At 36.0% G+C, this 19,603-nt stretch overlaps 1 protein-coding gene across 2 annotated transcripts in view; it reads right to left on the bottom strand.

Moving 5' to 3' along the window:
• Window positions 1–19,603, bottom strand: part of LOC120083022 (ubiquitin-like protein 5) — a 92,340-nt gene that overhangs the window by 13,323 nt on the left and 59,414 nt on the right. The window contains exon 2 of one of the 2 annotated variants that reach the window (XM_090316622.1): window positions 9,281–9,533. The exons of the other annotated variant lie outside the window; for it this stretch is intronic. The gene's annotated coding sequence lies outside the window, so the exon portion shown is untranslated. Of the gene's footprint in view, window positions 1–9,280; window positions 9,534–19,603 lie in introns of those variants that run through there. 2 annotated transcript variants of the gene reach the window in all.

Raw genomic sequence — 19,603 nt, 5'->3', positions numbered from 1 at the left:
AAGTGTTAGTTATTATAATCTTAGGTTATTATAATTGAGTTGAATATTATAGTAAATTAGGGTTTTGAAATAATGTTAGTTATAGCTAATTAGAGGTATTCAAATAATATTTACTGTAGCAAGAGTAGATTATTATAGTCTTGAGATAGTTTTTGTCCCAAACGCCCCTTGTATATTATAATTATTTGTGTCCAGGGTACAAACTATTATAATATAAGAAATAGTAAATACTGTAATTAAATAGGAAAAAAGAATAGATTTAAAATAAGAGTTATAATAATTAAAAAAAAAAGCAACTATTATAATAAAAATCCTAAAAATACACTTCACTCACTTAAAGTTGGAAGCCCAACCACCACTTGATAGATGGATAATCATAACTTTAATTTCTTTTAAATATATGATAAACTTCTAAACCACAACTCTTCCTCGTTTAACGCATATTTTAAGAATGACCAAATTTAAAGTCTTGGTTGAATGCTTAAACATGTATTAATGGAACAAAATTGTGGTCATTGCAGTCGAAAATAAGTACTTTTGTGTTTTAAACTTTGTTTTTTGAATGGGAGAAGGACAATCTTATGCATATCAAAGACAATAGACAGTACACGACTAAAGCTTTGGTGACTTGGAAACAATCTCACCTTTTACTGTGCTTCAGTAGATCCTTCTCATTTTCCTTGCAAAGAAAGTTAAGTTGAAATTATATTGATAACCAAAACTCCCTTTGAGCAAATCCTTCTAATGTTTTTTCAACTTCTACTTAGCACTATAAAAGTTTCTTTGAAACTTATACGGATGACCTATTCATTGGGTCTAAAATGTCAAAAGACTATTTTTTAAAAATAATGTCGACAAAATCCAATTGAAGACAAAACGTTATACACGTGTCAAACTTAAGTCTCAATGTATTATATAAATGTTTGGGTTTTATATTTTAGGGGTCATGTATCCTATAACGTGTCTACCCAATGTAATTCATGGTCAGCTTCTATTGGGTGTAAATTTATACTTAAAATGGTCAATTGATTATTTTTATTGATTAATTTTAAAACGATCCATTGATTATTTTTAAAACGGTCCGTTTCGACGCTAAAGGCCTATAAAAGGCGACACCTTCAGTAGTTCATAATACACAGAATTCATTTCATAATTCCCCACTTTATTTTCTTCTCCTTCTCCATCTTAGCTTTCCAAGCAATGAGTTTAGAAAGGATGTACATTCCGATCGGAAATGGTGCCTTTCCAATCGATTTTCATTTGACTGTTTTATCATGGGACGACGTGACAATTTTTCAGACTTGCTTGTACACTTGGGCAGAGCCACGAAATGTCTTAAAGAGAGCGAGCTCCGCGACTCAGCCTATAACGAGTTTCTGTTTTGCATGTTTTACTCTTCGCTTGACCGCCGTGCCTTGACGGTTTATAGTTCGTCGTTCTGAGGGCCCTGCCGTTTCCAACAATTTTAAGACGTTTCCACATCATCAATGACCCTCAGTAGCAACAATGAGATATCTGACCTCAATCGTCCATTCCAATTCAAAGGAGCAAACTTCAAGCGGTGGAAGCAAAAATGATGTTCTTCCTCACAGTCAAGAAAGTTGTCGAAGCTTGTACCAGCGCTAAACTGATCGTCCCTTTAGAATAACCAATTGAACAATAGATAAAAGACGCTACTGACTGGGAGGAGAAAGACTTTTTATGTAAGAATTTCATTTTAAACGGTTTGATTGATGATCTGTATGACTACTACAATACAATGAAGACAACGAAGGAGATTTGGGATGCCCTGCAAAAGAAGTATGGCACCGAGGAGGCCAGGTCGAAGAAATATGCGGTTAGCCGTTATTTCAAGTTCCAGATGACGGATGACAAATCCCTGGAAGCCCAATCCCATGAACTCCAGAAGATAGCTCAAGAGATAATTACTAAAGGTATGCCTTTAGACGAACAATTTCAAGTTGCTATTATTATTGATAAATTATCCCCCTTGTGGAAGGATTTTAAGAACACTTTGGGGTCGTTTGGATTAAGGTTTTCTCAAGTACGAGGATCTCGCTGAGTAACAAAATGTTATACGATCGCCTACCTAATGTTATACGATTGCTTATCAAATGCTACACGATCACTGAACTCGGCTACATGATTGCTTATCAAATGCTATACGATCACTTACCCAATGCTACACGATCACTTATCAAATGCTATACGATCGCCTACCCAATGCTATAAGATCGCCTACCCAATGCTACATGATCGCCTACCCAATGCTACCCGATCGCTGAGTAACAAAATGCTACACGATTGCTAAGTGACAAAATGCTTCACGATCGCCTACCAAATACTATACAGCCGCTTACCAAATGCTACACGATCGCTGAGTAACAAAGTGCTATACAATTCTAAGATGGGTATGCAATTCCCCAATGCTATACGATCACTTACCCAATGCTACACGATCGCTTACCCAATGCTATACGATCGCCTACCCAATGCTACATGATCCCCTACCCAATGCTACATGATCCCCTACCAAATGCTACCCAATCGCTGAGTAACAAAATACTACACGATTGCTGAGTAACAACATGCTATACGATCGCCTACCAAATTCTATACAATCACTTACCAAATGTTACACGATCGCTGAGTAACAAAATGCTATACAATTTCACGGTTGGAAGGAAGAAAAATCGTGACAGAAAGCAGAAGAAGAAATGAAAACTCACACTTCTCAATGGGTATGTAGTTCCTTCGTTTGTGTGGGTAAAAGATATCTAAGAATTGTTTTTTCCAAGGTAAATAAACATATCCTACCAACCAAACATGGGCTTTGTAAATCCATTCCCATTCCCACCCTCTTTTCCTTTCAACCAAACGGCCCCTTTAAGGCATAAGACCAAAGAGTTCTCCTTGGAAAGTCTTATAACCCGGCTAAGGATCGAAGAGGAAGCCGAGAAGCAAGACCAGAGGGAGGAGGTGAACGCAATACCTAGGATAACCACCTCTACCGTGGTAAAACCTGACAAAAAACCTAAGGGTACAAAGATCTCCAGCAACCAGAACCAACAGAAAAAACAAAAGTCCCCTTCAAGAGAAACGGTGCAGTTCTTCTACTTTAATTGTAATATACCTGGGCACGTGGCTAGGAACTGTAGGAACTGGCATCGTTCTACTGGTCAGGCAAACCTAACAGAAGAACCGTTAGTCGCCATGACCACAGAAGCAAATGTGATCGGTGGTTGTGAAGGGTGATGGATAGACACTAGTACATCCTCACAACCTTAAGAATATTCTGTTGGGAAATCATCACTCCACGAAAGTAGCTGGAAACGGCGAGATGGAACTGAAGTTTACCACTAGGAAGACCCTCACGTTAAAGGATGTTTTGTACACTCCGAAAATACGAAAGAATTTAGTTTCAGGCTATCTCCTCAACAAAGTCGGGTTTACTCAAACTATAGGGGCAGATCTATATACCCTTACCAAAAATAATGTATTTGTAGGGAAATGGTATGCAACTAAGGGAATGTTCAAATTAAATCTAGATCTTAATAAAATGAAATCTTCTATGTATATGTTTTGTTCTATGAATATTTGGTATGCTAGACTCTATCATGTGAATAAGAATTTAATTAGTAACATGGTTAGGCTGGAAATGAGACCTAAGTTATCCACGAATGATTTTGATAAATATGAATATTGTAGTCAGGCTAAAATTACTAACACACCACATAAATCTATACTTAGGAATTCTGAGCCTCTAGATTTGATTGTTTCTGATGTCTGTGAGTTTGATTACTTTTATTGATGACTGCTCTGATTTTACTTTTGTATACCTGCTAAAAAACAAAAGTGATACTTTTGATGCCTTCAAACTTTTTATTTATGAAATAGAGAATCAGTTTAATAGAAAAGTTAGAAAAGTACGACTCGGACAGTTTTAATGAATTCTTTAACTCACATGGAATAATACACGAAAAGACCGCACCTTATTCTCCTAAATTAAACGGAAAAGTCGAAAGGAAAAATAGAACTTTAGCTGAGCTAGTAGTTGCTATTTTAATCATCCTTACCATGTGTTATGTCCTAAATAGAATTCGGAAATCTAAAAATAAAACTTCATCTTACGAAATTCTTAAGAATAAGAAACCAAACTTGTCCTACTTTAGAACATCAGGTTGTCTAGCCTTTGTAAGGATTCCTGACCCAAAAAGGAGAAAGTTGGCTAGTAGAGCTTACGAGTGTGTCTTTATAGGTTATGCCTTAAATAGTAAAGCCTACAGGTTCTATGATCTAGTGAACCAAGTGATCATTGAGTCAAATGATGCCGACTTCTTTGAAGATGGGTTTCCTTTTAAATTAAGGAATAGTGGAGACTCTGGTTCAAGTAGTATAACCCTAGTTAGAAATCCTAACCCTAGAAAGGAAACTGACCTAGAACCTAAAAGAAGCAAGAGAGCTAGAACCGCTAAAGATTTCAAAAATGACTTCCAGACCTACAATGTAGAAAAAGACCCTAAAGATCTAAGAGTTGCCCTATCCTCAATAGATGCCAACCTATGGCATGATGAGATGGACTCACTTGAGTCAAATAAAACTTGGCACTTAGTAGATCTACCCCCAGGATGTAAGACAATAGGGTGCAAATGGATCTTAAGGAGGAAACTTAGACGTGATGGGATTGTCAACAAATTTAAAGCCAGGTTAGTAGCGAAGAGCTTTAGATAGAGAGAAAACATAGATTTCTTTGACACCTTCTCCCCTGTCACTAGAATTACCTCTATCCATGTCTTGTTCTTTTTTGTTGCCCTTTATAACCTCGTAGTACATCAGATAGATGTAAAAACCACTTTCCTAAACGGTGAACTTTAAGAAGAGATTTACATGAAACAACCTGAGGGTTCTGTTGTGGTCAAGAAAATAAGGTGTGTAAATTAGACAAATCTCTCTATGGACTAAACAAACTCCTAAGCAATGGCATGAAAAATTTGACAACCTTATCCTATCTAAAGGTTTCAAGGTCAATGAAAATGACAAATGCATCTACCATAAGTTTGATAACCTCTGCACTATCTTATGTCTATATGTAGATGAGAACTTGCATGTCATAAATTATGTAAAAACAATATTAAGTGCGAACTTCGACATGAAAGACTTAAGAGAGCTAGTGTAATCTTAGGCATAAAAATAAATAGGTTTGAAAAGGGAATTTCTTTATATCAATCTCACTATATAAAAAAGATTCCAAAGAAATATAATTACTTTGAGGGTAAACCAGCCTATACTCCTTATGACCCTAGTGTCAAGTTGTTCAAGAACAACGGTGACAGTGTTAATCAATTTGAGTATGCGAGCAACATAGGCAGTCTTAGATGCATTGTTGACTGCACTAGGCTTAACATAGCTTATGTTGTAGGATTGCTTTGCAGGTTTACAAGCATGCCTAGTAAAGAGCATTGGAATTCTATAGAAAGGGTCATGAGATACTTAAAAACCCAAAACCTAGGATTACATTATCAAAAGTTTCCCAATGTCCTAGAAGGGTTCAGCGATGCTAATTGGAACTCTCTTTCGGATGTTCAAAGACTACAAGTGGCTATGTCTTTAATATAGCTGGCGGAGCTGTCTCTTGGAAGTCTAAGAAATAGACTATTTTAGCCCAATCAACAATGGAATCAGAAATGATAGCACTAGCGGCAGCTAGTGAAGAAGTAGGTTGGCTTAAAAGTCTGCTATCAGAGATTGCCTTATGGAAAAGCCGTTACCAACCATATTGATCCACTGCGATAGTACTGCAGCAATCGCAAAAGTTCAGAACCGTTACAATGAAAAGAGACGTCAGTGGGTCCAAAAATTTGGCAGATCCTTTAACAAAAGAATTGGTCAGAGAAAAGGTTTTCAAAACCTCAGAAAGGGTGGGACTCATGCCTATCAAAAAATGAATCACAGTAAGGAAAACCCAACCTATAGACTGGAGATCCCAAGAAATAGGTCCAAAAGGTAATAACTGATCACGAGTGATATATAATGAATCATACTAAACCAAACACAGAGTTTCATTCCTATGACTTAAAGTCTGAGCATGATATCCTGAAGCGTAAGAAAGGTTGAACGCAGTTCTTAATAAGATCTATACTCGAGATCTATACTGGATGACAACTAGGGTACCCAACTACAGGAGTACCCTTGATAGACTCACCTGTGTGAATGTGGAAGTGAGGGTCGCTTCCTATGAAATTTTTAGGCAAACTCTCTAGAGCATTCACTAAACCGGAATTCACGTGCTAGGCCTTAAAAGCACGGGCTTTCATACTACACCCTAATGACACTCTGTGTGAGATGCTGTTAGAGATAGAGTTCAAAACCAAGGGTTACTCTAGTATATTCTGAATCATCTACACTAGGTAAAGATTCAAGTTGTAAGACACCTTTGCTTATGCACAGTGTTGTGATGAAAATCCTTCTCTTCTCGTTTTATTTAAATTTCCAAGTTGAGAATTGTTGGGTGTAAATTTATATTTAAAATGGTCCATTGATTATATTTAAAACGGTCCATTGATTAATTTTAAAACGGTGCATTTCCAATCGGTTTTCATTTGGCTGTTTTATCCTGGGGACGACGTGGCAATTTCTCAGACCTACTTGCACACTTGGGCAGAGCCGCGAAACGTCTTAAAAAGAGCGAGCTCCACGAGTCTATAATGAGTGCGGTCATGGAAAGGGATGTTTTTATGTCAGCAACAAAAGCCCAAGTTCATGGAATTGTTGATCTTGTAGCGGTTGAATAAAAAATAGCCACTTCTATAGACGCAAAAGCTTACTTTGCTCCACTGGCACCGAAGCAAGAGAATGGACCTGAATCGTGCCTTGACGGTTTACAGTTCATCATTCTAAGGGCCCTACCGTTTCCAAAAACTTCCTATCTCTACAAAGGAGGCTTAGTATGAATCTAGGGACACAAGTTTTTTCTTCCGCATCTTTAGTTTTTTCCTTGAGAGAGAGAAGTTCTTCATTTCTCCTAAACAATTCAAGTAAGTTCATATTTCCAACACCGATTTTATTTACTTCAATCTTTCTTTATCAATTTCGACAATTAATTTATTCTTATTTTATTAACTTTCAATTTACATAAACTTTTCATCATTATTTCAATCACATATTACATTAAATCTTTGCCTCATTTCATACCAACATACTCATTCCATTCCATAATCACAATTTTCCATTCCATAAAATATCATAATTTTCTATTCCATTATCCATTTCCTCTCCATTTTGCCACGTGTCAGCCATGCATCCTTCCACCAACACCATTTACTCCATAATCTTCATGCCACACACACATCACGTGTCCATTTCTTTCATGCTTCATGCAAATAATGGTATCGGAGCCTAGTCATTTACCGTTCATGCTTCATGCAAATAATGGTATCGGAGCCTAGTCATTTACCGGTAGAGTGTGTTAATTCAATTGCATTAGCATTAAATTGTCATTAAGTCTTTGTCTTAATAATATTCTAATTATCCTTTGTAGTAATAATCAAGTTCACTGGTTAATTCTATTGGATAACGCTTTGGTAAGCCTTGTGTTCCCGGTAATAGAATCGTAAGACCGTTGGTAAGCTCGGTGTTCCAGTGTTGTAGAATTTTCAGCATCCTGATTATTTGTCATAATAGATGACTAGAATTATAATAGGACTTTAAGCATTAAAATTTTTAATGTCTAAGTTAATTGGAAAAATGCTCTCTAAAGCCCATATTACAAAGAACTCAAATTTAATTGAAGATTATTCAAATGATTCTCAACCCTCCATAGTGAATAGTCAAGAGCTTCAAATAGCAAAAATAGAGAAAACCCTCCATAATTGGAATATACCAAAAGTAGATATTAAAACCATCTATCAAATAGAAAAATTTGATTTTCTTCAAGATTATAGAATCAAAATCACAAAACAATTAATCACAAAATACATTAACACTTAAATTTGCAAATTCGTTGTCCTCCTCTTCTTCTTGAATGTTTGATGTATTTTCTTCTTGGCTGGTAATAGATGGAGACAAAATTTGTTAGAAGAATAATATTGAGCTCTTCTTCATTTGATACTTGTGCCATTGCAGCCATCAGTCTTGATTTTTAAGTAAAAAATTGTGGATTCTTTTGTAGGTTTGACTTCATGTTGTGGGGACAGATGGAAAACCATTTTTCCACCTATTTATTGGGTCCAAAATATCAAATGGCCAATTTTTAAAAATAATATCAATTGACCATTTTCTGACATCATCGTCATACCAAATTACGTAAATAGCCTCACCACTAAAAACCAAGCAAAACTAAAAACTATTCAAAGGTAATAACTTTGTATCGCTCATAAGCTCCAGACGGTCTTGCTATGTTTGAAATCCATCATTTGGACTTGCAAAATCTTCCACTGTCGCCGACAAATCGAATCTGGTCGGTAAGTGATTTCAATCTGTGCCAATTATGTCTTAAACTGATGGGTAATGGGGAAAGGGTGGATTGTTTTGGAGTTTAGAAATACTATGAACCTATGAATTTTTTTATTATTTTTTTTGTTTTCAATGTGTTTTAAAGTTGAAGACGAGTAAAAGAGAAAATGTGAACGAGATAAGTGAGAGTGAAATCGGCAAAAGTGATAACAAAGAAAGCGAGACTAGCGACACAATGTCCAGCGAGAGTGGTTCTAACGAGACTTAAACAAACTGTTGTGTTTACAATTTTTTCTTCGGAAGGAATTACTGATTGAATCTTTATTTCATGAGGGAATGATTTAAGATGTCAACATGTTTCAGAATATCTGTAGTCGGCCGATTTTCCAGTCAAGTAATGAGTTTGGCCCATATTACTAATGCGAACAAGACTGTGACGAATTGATTGAACCGTATTCGTGGGTTGAGTGCGATGTAAGTTTCCTAGTCATGATTCTTTACAATTGAATACCTTGTACTTTGACTGACATAGTAATTTTTTGTGCAAACTTTATTTCATTTTATAAAAGAAAACTTTTATAATTGACCTAACATGTGCACGCACAAGTTCATCATTTTGCCAATAGGAGTAACGGTGAACTTTGATATATTTTGTTGTGCACAGACATTTTACTATGATATAATTTGTTACTTAACTTCTCATTTTATTTTGTAGAGTCACCTTAATGCTCGTAGCAGGGTATTTAAACAAATAAAGAATAAGAAAATACTAGAGTTTGGCCTAGTATGGGAGGATGAAGACATGTACAAGGACTACGTCATTGGTAAATTCGATGTCAAATGGGCAGATGTGGATTTCATATATACGGCAATGAACATCAGTGATCACTGGATAATCCTTACAATGAACATTAACAAAGATCATACATTCGTGTTCGATTCACTTCCATCATACACACCAATGACGAAGCTGGAGACTTGGCTAGAGCCATTGACTACCACAGTACCATCCCTATTTCACTATTGTGATGTGAAATGTTCAAAGTCGGACCTATCCACATCCCGTTGGAAAATCACTCGACCTATCAACACCAATATACAACACAGGTCAATTGTTTCATCTTTGCAATAAAATTACTAGAACATTTGATGACTGGTGTTCATCCTTTCGTAACCACTCAAAAGAGAATGAGTGAATATAAGATATAGTTAGTATGTCAATTGTGGGCGAACACTCCGTATTTTTTATGTGTATAAAACATGTACTTTTATATATTTTTTATGTATGTAAAATACGTATCTTTTATGTATATAAAACTTCATTGGAATTTTTTACTTTATCCGACTATATATCTTTAAAGAGCGATACTTTGAGAGAGAGCGGGGCTTTAAGGAGAGCAAAGAGTCTATACATGAAACATGAGTATGCATGAGTTTATGCATAAGCATGAGTGACATTGTAAGAGTATACATAACAAAAGCATGAGTGACAATCTGAAAGATCGGGACATACAAAGTGATGCATGAGTGACATTGTAAGAGTATACATAACAAAAGCATGAGTGACAATCTGAAAGATCGGGACATACAAAGTGAGTACATTGAGATAATTAAAGTGCCTCGCATAGTTATGAGTAGTTCGCTACACTTTAAAGGTTATGCCCATAATTCCCACACCTACCACATTTTATTTGTTCGCGAAATCCTCATTTATATGGTATTCTTCTCACTCTTGGTCACCCGACTTGTGCTAGAACTATGGAGGAAGAATAGTTTTTTTTACATATTCAGGAGGTCTCTTCCATTCAGATATGTGCCCGAGTGGATTTATAAACTCTACATATGCAGTCATTAGAGAATTGTATAAAGTGGGTCTGTTTTGTTCCCTAACAACCACAATTGCATGCGAACACAGATACCAAGTGAGTTGAATTCCTTACACGTGCATTCCTTCATGTGAAGATTCATAATACCGTTCAATCGATTATCACGCACGTGGACCCGATAATAATCAATAGTCTTAACCTGACATCGTTTGCCCTTATTGGCCTCACTTGCCAATCGGGTTTCACAGTAGTCAGAGTGCAACGTCGTTCGAGATCCCAAAAATTCTTACGTTCGTAGAACCACAATTGGAACATTCATCTAGCATGTCAATACTATGGGCAATAACTTATACTCTTTAGTTAACGAATCGAAACATTCCACACTGTTAGATGTCATGTTGTCATATCTTCGTTCTATTTGATAAACCCGTGCCCACCTTTAAAGATTGTTGTCTTTCGGATATTTCATGACAGCACCATCTCGAAAACTATACTATCCTTAAAATTTGTAATTAGATTTTATTCGATATGTCACGTGCGCAATCCATGAAATGTCGTGGAAAAAAATGCACGAATAGCATTGCTGATAGATACCATCTGATCAGACAAATACTTATTGGGCTCTCCGATAGTGCATTTCAAATTCGACATTAACCATTCCATGATCGATCGATTTCATTGCCCACTATTGAATATACTAGTGGATATACTTGATTGTTCCAATCCATAGAAACTACAACCAACATGATCCCTTTGTACTTTCCTTTCAAGTACGACCCATCAACAATTATCAAAGACCGACAGCTTGCGAAACCTCTAATACAAGGCCCTAATTCCATAAACATATACTTGAAATGCACATCATCTTCAAGTTCGATCTCAAACACTGTACTCGGATTCTCTATTTTTAACACTTCCCTACAAGCATGTAGTATGACGTATGAGTATTATAGAATATCTCTAGTGAAATCATATGCAGCTTCCCCTGCACGCCACGCATTATCGTAACTTATGTTCACGTCGTAATCTCTCTTTATATCCTCAACGATATGACGAGGTTCATACATACATCCTATGCCTGTAAACTTATCTTTAATCAACTGACCAATGTGATCTTGAACATATCACACCCTTTCATTTTCATTACATGAAGGTTCCACTTACAAGTCTCTTCAATACATTTGACAATGAACAAAGATTTTGTTGATTTCTTGACCATAAATTCAAAATTTTTGTTGATGAACAAAATTGATAATCGCATTTTCAAGACTTTTTTACTAAAAAATAATTGACCAACTTCAACGTATGTCCCAGATGAAAAGGTATCGGGCATAATCAACTCTCCCCTATGACTTGAAGACATAGATGGAGGAACCACTTAAGCTGCTGTAGAACAATGCACATCACTATGATCACGATCCATTTCATTCAAACCTGCTGGTTGCTCATTACCATCTACTGAAGGACCACAACGTTGCTCTAGATGACCACAATCCATATAATCTAGTCTAGATTATCTCTCATTACCAACTGAACTATTGTCCGATTCTGTATCATTAAATTCGATCTTGTTGGATTAGTGCAGTCATTATCTAGTGATAACGTTGATGGTACGGTGCTGATAGGTAATGGAATATCATTCCTATTCCCAACGGAACTCATATGATTCCTCGTATTTTCTGTCCACGGTCATATCATCATAACTCACATTTCTAAACCTCTATCTAATATTGTCATCTTAATTTGATTTTCGTCTTCATCAATCCTTATGTATTGTAGAGGGACTTTGTATTCAAGCTTATATTTTAACTCTCATTTTAAGATCAAACTCTGAAGGACTAACATTTGTAACCCTGTAAATGTGAGATTTAAGTTCTTCAAATACCGAATAAGTGGACACTTTTCTGTCATCCTACAAAGCAAGAGAACATTTGTCATTAAGTTGTACAAGCAATTGAAGTCTACTCTCACTCTCTCTCTTACTCTTGCTCTCTCTTATTCTTGCTCTAGAAATAACACAACAAAAATAATAAGACTTATAACGTGAGACACTTGAAGGAAATTTATGTAGTCTGGTATGGTGATGATGTTAGCAAAAGGTCAATTGACATTATTTTTTAAAAAAATTGGTCATTTAACATTTCGGGCCCAAAAAATGGACCATCCTTACAAATTTCCCTTTCTTTCTTGGCAAAATAATACATATCATAAGCATGAGTACTACTAGTTCTTTATTTATTTGTTTCATAACATGTTGGATACGAGAATAAAAACTCCAATCTTGAAGTCGGTAGTATAAACATTGTACCAGCTGTGCAAATTTTTCACAATTTTATATGTCAAATGGACCTCTAAGGTTTATTCTGAATGCACATCTTGAAATAAGGTCTCCACAATTCACTTAATCAACCTAGTACTTATCTAATCCATCTCCACCACCATCTCTAACACGGTAGATAAGTTTCATCCTTATCCCAAACCTCGCTTCACATCTTGAAATTTTGGCCTATGGTGTGAAAGAAGTCAATTTTTTTAAAAAAAAAAATTCATGTACACCAATTTGGCCAAAAAAAAAAAAAAAAGAAAAAAAAGAGAACCAATTCTTGAGTGACTTCGTAACCTTCGTGTAGCGTAGTAGAATGAAGGCTACAAGGTTTGAGTGGCAACCTACAAAAATTGGCACAAGAAACTAAAGAGAAACTCACAACGAAAGCTGAGTGAGATTTTAGTTTATTTATTAGTTGATTAAACTTAAAGAACTTTCTTAAAATTGTCTACATCGCCTTCGAAAAAAGGATTAAGTTATAACGTAGTACGATAATTTTTGTTTTATTTAGCTTATGTTTGGATCAACCTTTAGTTCTGATTGGTATTTATACTTGAACAATTCGCAATAGATCCAAGCCAGGTAAGTGATGCAACCCAAAGGGAATCTCATCATTCTTACCTGCATTTACACCAAAATGTGTAATATCATTAACTCATTTGGATAGGCATTTTTGTTATGTTCATTTGTATTTTTTTTCTTATTTCTTTTACAAGGCTTCTTTCCCATCCTCACATATTCTTATTCTTTGCATGTTGAGGGTAATCTTTATCACTAGAGAAGGTAGAAGTATTTAGTAAATGTTAAGGTTTTGACCAGTGCTCGTTGCTATTTTCACTCGGTTGTCAGAATCTTTATTGAAATCAATAGAAAAGGGCTAGATTTTCATGAACTCAAGAGATGAGCATTAAACAAAGGGACGGTCATCAAAAGAAAAGGGCTAGAGAAATCACAAGCCTTCTCAAAACTTGGAAAATGATGTAGAGATCTTCTTGCTTGAGAAAATCCTAATATTGTCATTCTACAAGAAACTCGAATTGTTAAGCCTACGTGGAGCTTCAGAAATATGGGTTGGCTGTTGTGGATTCTACTAGCAAAATTATCAAGATATGGAAGGAGAATGATATTGAGCGTGTCAACTATGTGGTGGGTTCCTTCTCTATTTCCATAGATCGTAAATTTAATGGAAATGTTGTCGGCTAAATTTCCAAAGACTATGCCCCTATACTCCATTCATGGAAGGAAGAATCTTTCAAGGAAACTTTAATCTTGCGGGCCTTTGCCAGGGCATTCAGGGCGTGATCGGAGATTTTAATGTCGATAGGAGGACTAGGGAGTTCTTTAAATTGTTGGAACAAGTGTTCTAAGAATTTTTAGTATCTCTAGTATCTGTGGGAGAACGATGCTTAGTTAGAGCACTGTTCATTTAAGGAGGAGCAGAAATAGGCCTTAGGTAGATATTAAAAACCTAGCCTTTCTTTGATTGCCTTATTAGTTTAAGGTTAGTTGTGGCAAAAACATCCAGCTTTGAAGTGGATAATTAGGTTGGTTCTATTTAAAAAGAAGCCTCTTGTTGGAATATGGATACTCAAGCCTCTAGTGTTATTGTATTCTATCTTAGTTTCATGATTGAAGTTTTCAGGGACTAAAAAAAAGAACTCACAACAAAGACTAAGTGAGATTTTTTATATTTATTAGTCGACAAACACAAACTGGTGACTCAATATTACCTTATTAACAGTTTTTGTTTTGTTTGCATTTTGCATGTTGAGAATAGTCTTTATCACCAAAGGGATCCTTTCTCATACAAGAATAAATTTAATCTTTGCATGTTGAGAATAGTCTTTATCACTAGAGAAGATAGGACTATTTAATAAACACCAATGTTTTGACCTGTATTCATTGTTATTCCCACTCAGTTTTCAAGACACTCCCTAGAACATGGGAAAACCACGACGAGTTACAAGTAGAAGACGTGTATGTGATCATGTAGATGGTAGCGTTAATGGGACTCAATAGATGACTTTTTGAAGATAAATCTCTTGGGATGTTAAGGGTTTAAGGGCTAACCTAACAAAGTTCTCGTTAAGGATCTTCTTGCTAGAATAAATTCTAATATTGTCATTTTACAAGACACTCGGCTAGATACAATAGAAAAAGATGTCATCATAAATTTAATAGGAATGTTGCAGGTTGGGTTAGTCTTATTTGCTCAGACTTGTGTTGAATTTTTTCTATTTTTGTCAAGTGGGATTAAGTCTCGGATTCGTAAATTTTTTTCGTGTGTTGACCCAAATAGAAAAAATATATATATCGATGAATTTGTGAATTGTTAATGTTTTCCATTTAAAAATGTTTTCTTTGTTTAAAATTTTCCAATAGATATCATCGATAATTGGAATTTAATATTCAAGTTTAATTAGAATTTAGTTACTAAGTATTTTAAATTAATAATGAAAAAGAACAATAGCCTAACAACCCAACTAAACCAACTCGAATTTTGATGGTTGGATTGGGTAAGATTAGAGACTATGTTCGAGTCTTTTGGATTATTGATCAATCTGAATATCTGTGATATTGAACTACTGTGATAAATATTAGCTTCACTTCAATGAATGAAAAGCTAACACTCCAACATAGATAATATCGATAAGAAGAAGAAAGGACTAAGAAATAAGCTAATAAATTAATATATACATGTGCATACATAAGAAAGTACACTAGAACAAATCATAAGAAAGATACCTCCTCATTTGTGTCTGTGATCTTCCATTTTTCTTCTTGCACATTCAATCAGAACTTTTTTTACATTGTAAATATATATATTTTTTTCCAGATCTAGCCAGAAAGTTCTTCCTCTTTTTCTTCGTTGTTAGGTTACGATTCATGCATCGACTACCATAAAAAGGGAGCCTTTAAAGTAAATGTCTTTTGCTCCAAATAATTCTCCAAGTAAATGAAATCTTACGACCACTCTTTAGAAGATGCTATTGTACGACCATGCCCTACGCATTTTTTGTATTTTTCACTACCTAATGATCAAATCGACCCTTTATTAACAGACATGCATTTTGGAGGGCTATAGACTGATATATCTAGGATTTGATATAAGCCAAAAGTCATGATTGACCCCAACTCAAATTAATGTTAATGCATATAAACCAATGTTATAAACCAAAACATGCCAATATTAGCACTTATGGTACGTAAATGTAACTCGTGCCAAAAGACATGATTGACCCCAACTCAAATTAATGTTAATGCATATAAACCAATGTTATAAACCAAAACATGCCAATATTAGCACTCATGGTACGTAAATGTAACTCGTTGTCCAAACAACTATTAAGAGTTCCGAGAGCGTATTTTTTGTATTTTGCACTACCTAATGATCAAATCGGCCCTTTATTAACAGACGTGCATTTTGGAGGGCTATAGACTGATATATCTAGAATTTGATATAAGCCAAAAGTCATGATTGACCCCAAGTCAAATTAATGTTAATGCATATAAACCAATGTTATAAACCAAAAAAGCTTGTTTGGAAGTCGTCACTTATACCAACGTTAATGCATGGCTGCTAAGCTCGAAATTGGTGGGAATGGCCAAAGAAGGGTAGATTGAAGACTTCTCCTACAGACTTATCTTGAAATTGAGTTGTCTTATTAAAAAAAACCCAAATCCATAAGAAAGTTTGGAAACCCGTACACCCATATCTAGGTAGGAATGGCTGCTAAGCTCGAAATTGGTGGAAATGGCCAAAGAAGGGTAGATTGAAGACTTCTCCTACAGACTTATCTTGAAATTGAGTTGTCTTATTAAAAAAAACCCAAATCCATAAGAAAGTTTGGAAACCCGTACACCCATATCTAGGTAGGAATGGCTGCTAAGCTCGAAATTGGTGGGAATGGCCAAAGAAGGGTAGATTGAAGACTTCTCCTACAGACTTATCTTGAAATTGAGTTGTCTTATTAAAAAAAAACCCAAATCCATAAGAAAGTTTGCAAACCCGTACACCCATATCTAGGTAGGAATGGCTGCTAAGCTCGAAATTGGTGGGAATGGCCAAAGAAGGGTAGATTGAAGACAACTTATCTTGAAATTGAGTTGTCTTATTAAAAAAAACCCGAATCCATAAGAAAGTTTGGAAACCCGTACACCTATATCTAGGCAGGAATATTTATTAAGAAAGAAAATAGAAGCTAGACCAGATCCGGCTCGGTTATTGATAGAGTGAATAGATCTGCCATTTCTTGAAATCTCTCTTCTGATTCAAAATCGTGGTGTAACGTGTATCCCCTCCTGTTCCGGTCATGGAATAGATGAAATAAATAAATAAATGGATTTTTGTTCAAGAATGAAATCTTATTGGAACTGTCCATATCCAGTTCATCCTTCGGAACCATATCACATCCCGGATCTGATGAAATAGGATGAATTGAGACGGTATTTTGTAAATACGTAATTATCTTGAATATATTAACTATTTCTTTATTTTCCGATCGCCTGGAAGGGACAAAAGAAACATCTTGTTCTTTCTTCAACAATTTCTGATCTCTAGTGGACCTCTCAATAGGATTCGAACCCATATGAAGTTCTGACCATCTGTCAGAAAAAAACCCGAATCCATAAGAAAGTTTGGAAACCCGTACACCTATATCTAGGCAGGAATATTTATTAAGAAAGAAAATAGAAGCTAGAAAAGAAGCTCGAGTTATTTGGTGCTGAGGAGAAAAAAAGTAAAATATGACGGCTAAAAATGTGTAGTATTCCTATTTGTTGCACTTCACATGGATCAAACTTCATAAGAATACTTAGAGTCACTACATGCATATGAAATTCTGAGAAAACTGACCTAAATTTGATGTTGTGCGAAGTCGTATATTGGAGACCAGGGTTATACCATCTTTAATGGAAATCTGTTAGGTCGAGGGCCATGAACAATACACTTGTGACACCAACAAATTCTGCTACTTTCAAAACATCAGACCCTGTCCATGATAAACAAAACAGTAAGCCAGCCCCAGTGTGTGAACATTGCAAGAAACCCTGGCACACGAAAGATCAGTGTTGGAAGCTCCATGGTTGTCCGTCAAATGGTAAGAAATGACAGTCAAGCCAGGCATTAGTAGGTGAATCAGTAACTGAAAATACACAACCTTAGATCAGGAAACCATTCAGAGCACTTCTATTACAGTTGGAATAAGTATAATCTCCCAATCAGGTACTTTCAACTCCTTTGACTTTGTGAGTATAACTAATGATAAATCATGGATATTAGATTCAGGAGCCACAGACCACTTGACTGGTTCCTCCGATCAATCTCTTATCAGCCTAGTGCTAGAAATGAAAGGATCAGGACCGCAGGTTTAATCCTCCAAGATGTGTAATGTCGTGTTATCTTCTCACCTGATGCTGCTGTTTTTCTGGATCTGAACTCGAGGATGACGGTTGATACTGTCCGACATGACAGGGGACTCTATTTTCTCATTGAATAAGCCTCATTTAGGATATGTGATAAGGCTTGTTTGTTTTCATCTCATTTTTCTATTTCTGAAATTGACTATATGTTATGGCACTATCACCTTGGTCATCCTAATTTTCAGTATATGAATTGTTTGTTTCCTCATCTTTTTCATAATATTAATATTTCTAAGTTAAAATGCGATGTGTGTGTCCAAGCCAAACAGCCTCGTGTTTCTTTCAAGCCTCAACCTTATAAACCTTCTAAAACATTCACCATTTTCCATAACCATGTCTGGGGTCCGTCTCCTGTTACTGCCATCACTGGGAAGCGATGGTTTGTAACCTTCATTGATGATCATACTGGGCTAACCTGGGTTTTCCTTCTGACAGACAAATCCAAAGTTACATCGGTCTTTCAATAATCCTACAATTTTATAGCAACTCAGTTCAATGTCAAAATCGCTATTCTCTGCAGTGATAATGGTCAAGAATACCTTAATCCTTAAGAGAGTTCCTAATCTCAAAAGGAATAGTCCATCAGAGTTCCTGTGCATACACCCCTCAACCAATTGTAGTGGTCAAATGGAAAGACTATCACCTAGTCGAAGTTGCTCGATCTCTTATGTTGTCAACTTCCATTCCTTCTTATTTATGGGGTGATGCTATCTTAACAGCAGCCCATCTAATAAATCGAATGTCGTCCCAAGCTTTAAAATTTCAAACCCCCTTAGATTCTTTTAAAGAGTCCTACCCAAATACCCGACTTCTTTCTGTTGTACCCATCCGAGATTTTGGCTGTGTTATGTTTGTCCATACTCATGGTCCTAACCAAACCAAGTTTACCCCTCGGGCTCAAAAATGTATCTTTGTGGGGTACCCACTTCATCAGCATGGGTACAAGTGTTATCATCCCTCTTCTAAAAAAATACTTTACTTTGTCTCGATAAATGGGCATTCTTCAAAGATCATCCATTCTTTTCCCAATGGCTCTCTTCAAGGGGAGAATACTAGTGAAGAAACCAATTGGGGTCCGAGTCTATCTGTCTTCCTTGAACCCATCCTTGACATCAGTACCAATGAATCCATTCGCCCGACCAAACAAGTCCCATGGATCACATATTATAGGAGGAATCTTAGGAAGGAAATGGCGCCGTCTGTTATTTCTTTGGCAACGAAGATCAGTTCCAGGTACTAATAGTCCTATCCCTGATCATGATAATAAATGTGATAAAACTGATGCAGAACCCATCCTTGACATTAGTACCAATGAATCCATTCGCCCGACCAAACAAGTCCCATGGATCACATATTATAGGAGGAATCTTAGGAAGGAAATGGCGCCGTCTGTTATTTCTTTGGCAACGAAGATCAGTTCCAGGTACTAATAGTCCTATCCCTGATCATGATAATAAATGTGATAAAACTGATGCAGAACCCATCCTTGACATTAGTACCAATGAATCCATTCGCCCGACCAAACAAGTCCCATGGATCACATATTATAGGAGGAATCTTAGGAAGGAAATGGCGCCGT

Source organism: Benincasa hispida, chromosome 8, assembly GCF_027475165.1.
Source record: "Benincasa hispida cultivar pf3 chromosome 8, pf3_genome.v1.1, whole genome shotgun sequence".
In the NCBI taxonomy this organism is placed as follows: domain Eukaryota; kingdom Viridiplantae; phylum Streptophyta; class Magnoliopsida; order Cucurbitales; family Cucurbitaceae; genus Benincasa; species Benincasa hispida.
This window is presented reverse-complemented; position numbering and strand designations above follow the sequence as displayed.